The sequence below is a fragment of the Pelodiscus sinensis genome, chromosome 19 (genome assembly GCF_052426305.1).
Source record: "Pelodiscus sinensis isolate ZL-2025 chromosome 19, ASM5242630v1, whole genome shotgun sequence".
Lineage (NCBI taxonomy): Eukaryota > Metazoa > Chordata > Testudines > Trionychidae > Pelodiscus > Pelodiscus sinensis.
The window spans coordinates 23,084,125-23,090,738 of record NC_143070.1 but is presented as its reverse complement, the minus strand read 5'-3'; the positions used below and the strand labels follow the sequence as shown (position 1 = coordinate 23,090,738).

At 47.7% G+C, this 6,614-nt stretch overlaps 1 non-coding gene across 1 annotated transcript; it reads right to left on the bottom strand.

The window, feature by feature from the left end:
- Positions 1-3,199: 3,199 nt before the first annotated feature.
- Positions 3,200-3,281, bottom strand: TRNAS-CGA (transfer RNA serine (anticodon CGA)). Its single transcript has one exon. It is a non-coding gene; the product is annotated as a tRNA-Ser (tRNA).
- Positions 3,282-6,614: the final 3,333 nt, after the last annotated feature.

Sequence of the window (6,614 nt, the reverse complement as noted above, 5' to 3'; positions counted from 1 at the left end):
ACATTTCTTACCGGGACTGTTCTACTGGGCACCACCCCTTGGGCAGGGGGAGGCTCAAGGCAGAAACAAGGGGGGTTTCAGTGAAGCTACATGTGAATGGATCCATCTAGCAACCACTGCCAGCCACACGCACAGGGGGAGGTTTTTGTGCAAGCACAACATGCAGTGGAGACATACAGGGGGGCAGGCGAGCTGACAGGCAGGCGGGAAGGCAATTACATGTGGTGCCAAAGTAGCTCAGTGGGGACATACTGGGAGAGAAGTGGCAGGCTCAGAACAGCCAATGTGTCAGCTGCTAAAGTAGCTCAGTGGGGTGAGTGTTAGACTCAAGATTTGAAGGTTCCCTGGTTCAATCTCAGGCTTTGTGAAAAGTTCTTGTTCTTGATGCTTATCCCTTCTTTGGCTCCTCTGAGAAGAGCCCAGCTGTGCCTCCTGGAAGCCAGGAGCCGGCAAATCCTTCCTCTCCTCTGCCAGGGAAGGAAGAAGGAGCTCTCCTTAGAGCAGAATCAAGCCAGCCCCCTCAGAACACCTGCCCTTGCTCTGCCAGCTGACCTATTGAAGCTCCTCTCTCACTGCTGCTTTGTCCATCCTGGCAGGAACAATATCCGGGACTCACCCAATCAAGCCAGGTGCCCAGTAACCCCAGACAGACGTGCACATCCACAGCTGGCAGCAGCTGTTGTGGGACTCTGCAAATCCACCACTAGACCTGAGTCCCCACATGCCAGGCAGACCAAGGGAGGGCTCTGGGGTCTCAAGCAAACAGAGTCCCAGGCAGGGGGGAGGAGGGTCTCAGCAAACTGGGCTCTCAGAGCACTGGGGGAGTTTGGGGTCTCCGGAGGGGTGAAGCATCAAACCAGCCCCCTCCAGTGGGGCCCGTGAGTGTTGTAGAATCTGGGCCCCTGCAACTTGGCAACAGCAAACAAAAGGTCTGGGGACCACACAGAGACCCCGCTGGGCTGAGCAGGAAGTGGCTGGGACTTTGCTTTGTCTTTACCTGTGGGCTTGTCTGTCTGCAGCCTGGAAACCTCCTGGCTCCTCAGACCACTGGCCTGGATGGAGCGTTACAGACGTCGGAATAATGGAATTGCTGTGTAGATGCTTCCATTGTTATTGCAGTATAATGGCCGTTATTCCCAAGGAACGCTGCTGTGTAGATGCAGCCTCAGAGAAATCCTAAGCAAGCGCTTCTACAATGGCAGGGGAGACCCACATCTCCATTCAGAGACCAGAGCACCCCACTGAGGGATGGTTTGAGTCTGGCGCCTTAGACCACTCGGCCATCCTGACACAACTGAAGTTTTCTTATATGTGTGTGTTGCTCGGTGAGGCCAAGGGGGCCCCTCTCTTTCCCCATCTAACAGCTGCTCTGCAGCACAGCTGGGTTTATCCACTCTCACCCTCACTCTCCGTTGTGAGGTGTTTTGCAGTGAGCTGACAAGAAGGCTATGTCTACACTTGCGGCTTCTTGCACGAGTAATACGCAAATGAGGCTAAACGTGGAATATCGCCGAGCCTCATTTGCATAGTTTATGAGCCACCATATTTGCTGAAGAAGCTCTTGTGCCAGAAGGAGCTGTCTACACTGCCCCTTCTAGCGCAACGAAAACCCTCCTGCTGATTATTTTCAGGACATCACAAGGGCCTTTTGCAGCCCCTCAGCTTATTGGCCTAAAGGAGGTTGGGAGGCGATGACCTCACAAAGAATCCATGACAATGGCCAGGTGGGACAGGCAGCAGGGCAGGGGCCATCTCAGAGCCTCCCCCCCCCCCCCCCCCGGCTTTTCTTCAGGGAGTCTCCTTCTTGAGATCTGCCCTTGAGGCCAGAGAGAGAATGAGGGTCCCAAGCACGAGTGTGAGGAGGAGCCTCATTGGATCCATCTCCTTTCCCTCAACTAACTGACCTGGAAGACAGACGTCCCTGTGGAGAAGGGCAGAGTCACCAAGAGATTTAGCACTTGCATAGCAGGGGAATTAGCTCAAGTGGTAGAGCGCTCAGCATGTGAGAAGCAGTGGGATCCTTACCTACATTCTCCAATAATGTGTAGTCCCTATTTTTTTCACAAGCAGAGCCATCCAGAGGGCCAAGAGCCTCCAGTGGCCCCTCTCTGATTCTACTCACGCACCCCAAAAGCCAGCCACAGCTTAGTTCCAAATCAGTAAATCTTATTGCACAAGGGATAACACCTCTTCCGAAATAGCTATTTTGAAATAGTGGTAGTGTGGATGCTCCACTACTGCTATTTCAAAATAGTTCCTGCCCAGGGCTATTCAAAGTCATTCTCCCCAGTGCCTCCTGGGGCTCTAAGTCGAGGTAGAGCGTCCAGTGGTGGCTTCTTGTGCAACAACTCTTTTGCGGAATAGTTCTTGTGCAAAAGGTCTTGCACAAGAGAGCGTTCACACTGCCATGTGCTTTTGTGCAAAAGATGTGCTTTTCCGCAAGAGCATCCATAGCAGTGTGGACGCTCCCTTGCGCAAGAAAGCACTGACGGCCACTTCAGATACGGGCTTCTTGCGCAAGAAATTAATGTTGCCTGTTGACACTGCCCTCTTGTGGAAGAGCTCTTGCACAAGAGGGTTTATTCCTCGTGGGGAGAGGAATAACTCTTCCGGAAGAAGAACTGTTTTCTGATGCTGTACTGTAAATTTACTTGCGGAAGAACATGAGTGCAGTATAAATGCTCTGCAAGTTTTTGTGCAAAAAGCCTGCAGTGTAGACGTAACCCCCGAGATGGATTGCAGCAGAAATCTCTACCTGAGTGAAGACAGGGCCTAATGGTGCAATTAGTTAGATGTCGACACTAACAGCCCCACTCCTGGTAACTAAGGGTGTGTCTAGAGTGGACTTTTGTCGACAAAACTATACCTGCGTCTACACTACCACTGAGTTCTGTCGACATAACGTCGACAGAACTCAGCAGTTTTGTCGACGCTGGTAAACCTCATTTTACGAGGCATAACGCCTTTTGTTGACAGAGTTCTGTCGACAGAAGGTGTTATTGCATCTAGGGTTGTGTCTAGACTACAGGGTTTTGTCGACAAAGCGGCTTGCTTTGTCGACAGAACTGAATGTAGTCTAGACACTCTTTGTCGACAGAAGCTTTGTCGACAGTACCTGTCGACAAAAGCCTGTCGTCTAGACGTACCCTTAGAGAGGCCCTTGTTGCCATAGGAAGGGGTATGGCCAAAACACAGGCCTCGCTATGAGCAGCATTTGAACCTGCACAGGGAAACCCTATTAGATTTCGAGTGCAACACCTTAACCACTCGGCCATCACAGCTGCATGCATTGGGGAACCAGGGAAACTGGTAAATAATCCCAGTGCACAGTCCTAACATCACCTGCCATAGGATTCACACAGCAAACCATTTCAACAGCTCTGCAGAGGAGTTCTGGCTGTTGTTGTCTTAGGCTGCCTTGGAGGTGAGTTCTGCTTCAAGGTCTTCTCTCCTCCTTCTTGGTCTTCCTTTCCCTTTTTCTTCCTCTTCTCTTCTCCCCTTTTTCTTCTTCTTGCTGGTCTCCTTCTTGGACCCCAGTTTATATAGAGAAACTCAATACTGCTTAATTCTTCATTAACCAATTATTTTAGTATAATTTCACTAATCAAATATAACAGAATTACCTAACCAATCATACCCCACCACCTTAGTTGATTTACACATAGCAAAATCAATTATACAGCAGACAGAAAGAGATCCAAACCAGACTATCACACAGACAAACAATAGGAAAGTGAGGACAAGAATCATAGAATACCCATTGCACAAACACAACTATTGGTAAGCAGTCTTGCCAGACAAAATGCTGTTAAGTTTTCTCTACTCACCGTGAGATCTGTTTCCTGCCTGGTGACAGTGGGTGCCCCTAGGATAAGACACCTCCCTCCACTCCCCAGCCATGTGTAACACTATTTAAATGTCATATAGCTGGAATATGAGCATGTGACTCCAGGCTTTACAACTAATTGCTACTGCTCTTCCATCTGGCTGCAGAAGGCTTCAGTTTAGACCTACTGAATACCTACAGGCCTTACAATAGGGTTACAGAAAAACCACAGTGCTACATAGGACCTTTCCAGGCCAAAGATAGCGGGATCCACAAGCACAGACAAATGTAATTTGTCTCATTTTTGTGTAATTCCCCTTTTTTAAATTAAATGCCAGAGTGCTGGACTGCTGAAGTGTTCTTCCCACCACAACAATGTTAAATGTCATTATGTTATGGTCACTATTCCCAAGCGGTCCTGTAACGGTTATCTCCTGGACCTGATCCTGCGCTCCACTCAGGACTAAATCGAGAATTGCTTCTCCCCTTGTGGGTTCTTGTAGCAGCTTCTCCAAGAAGCAGTCATTTAAACCATTGAGAAATTTTATCTTAGCTTCTCTTCCTGAGGTAGACACATATCCAGTCAATATGGGGATAATTAAAATCCCCCATTAGTATAGACTTCTTTATTTTGGTAGCCTCTCTAATCTCCCTCCACATTTCAATGTCAGTATCGCTGTCCTGGTCAGGTGCTCGATAATATATCCCTACTGTTAATTTCTTATTATTGGAGCATGCAATTACTATCCATAGAGATTCTATTGAATCTATTGCTTCATTTAATATTTTTATTTCATTTGATTCTACATTATCTTTCACATACAGTGCCACTCCACCAGCAACCCTGCCTGCTCTATCCTTCCAATATATTTTATACCCCGGTATGATTGTGTCCCACAGATTTTCCTCATTCCACCAGGTTTCAGTCATGCCTATTATGTCAATCTCCTCCTTTAATATGAGGTACTCTAGTTCACCCATCTTATTAGTCAGACTCCTAGCATTTGTGTAGCAGCACTTTAAAAATTTCCCACTGCTTATTTGTCTGCCCTTCCCTGATGCATTGGATTCCTTTGTATGTGGTTGTTTGTCTACTCTGGCCCATGGTTTGTCCTCTCCCCTCCTTTCTTTCTGACTACAGCTTAGAGAATCTCTATCAATGGATTCTCCTCTAAGAGAAGTCACCATCCGATTTACATGCATCTCCGCACCAATCGGCTTTCCCCCATCTCTTAGTTTAAAAACTGCTCTACGGCCTTTTTAATGTTTAATGCCAGCAGTCTGGTTCCACCCTGGTTTAGATGGAGCCCATCCTTCCTGTATAGGCTCCCCCTCTCCCAAAAGTGTCTCCAGTTCCTAATAAATCCAAACCCCTCTTCCCTACACAATCGTCTCATCCCTGCATTGAGACTCTGAAGCCCTGCCTCCCTACCTGGCCCTACTCATGGAATATATATATATCCAATAACAAACTCCTATAACTCCCAGAATCATGAAAATGACAAATCTTGTACCAAACAATTCAATCATGGGGATTATTAAGTCCTTTTTCCTTCATGATCGTAAGTTATATCGTGGAGACTCTTTCTGTAGAATGTGTAACTGATTCTGCTGCAACTGGAGGTGCAGTAGCTGAGAACTGATGTAGATCAGCTGGAGGAGGTACCTTTTTGCAGTGCAATGCATGTACCCAGCTCTGGAGTCCTTCACATTTTACAGCAGTGTGAGTGGGACTTGGTAAGACCCTTTCCAGTGAGGTTGGAGGGCATTTTTCCGCTGGTGTGACTTGATGTAGACCCAGTCTCCAGGCTCTAAAGGATGACATGGCTCCGATGCAGGTACAAGAAGGGCTTTCTTGGTTAAAATTTTGTGGGGAGATAACCCATGTTTCCTATTCCCTGTACCCTGATATACATTAAGGCCAAAGGTAATGCATCTGGCCAATTAAGGTCAGAGTTCTCACAGATTTTAGCTAATTTGCTCTTTAGGTCAGAGTTTTTTCTTTCTACCGCTCCACTGGACTGTGGATGGTACGCACAGTGTCAATGCTGTTGGATTCCTAGAGCAGCACATACCTTTTGAACTACTTGTCCTGTGAAATGAGTTCCCCGGTTACTGTCTAAAGAAAGAGGCACTCCGAACCGGGGGATTACTTCTCTGAGGAGTTTCTTGGCAACCATAGTAGCATCAGCATGTTTATAATGATAAGCTTCTACCCATCCCGAAAACATATTAATGATTACAAGAAGGTACTCATATCCACAAGATGTAGGCATTTGTACAAAATCCATTTGTAAATTCACAAAGGGTCCCCATAGCGGGGGGGGGGAGGGTGCTGCAATTTTAGTTTTTACCCTTTGTCCAATGTTATGAGCTAAACAGAAGAGGGTACGTCTAGACTACATGCCTCTGTCGCCAGAGGCAGGTAGATTAGGCTACCCGACAGAGTAAAATGAAGCGGCGATTTAAATAATCGCCGCTTCATTTAAATTTACATGGCTGCCGCGCTGAGCCGACAAACAGCTGATCAGCTGTTTGTCGGCTCAGCACGATAGTCTGGACGCTCCCCTGCCGACATCAAAGGGAGCTGTCGACAACCCAGGTATGCCTCATCCCAGGAGGCATACCTGGGTTGTCGACAGCTCCCTTTGATGTCGGCAGGGGAGCGTCCAGACTATCGCGGTGAGCCGACAAACAGCTGATCAGCTGTTTGTCGGCTCAGCGCGGCAGCCATGTAAATTTAAATGAAGCGGCGATTATTTAAATCGCCGCTTCATTTTACTCTGTC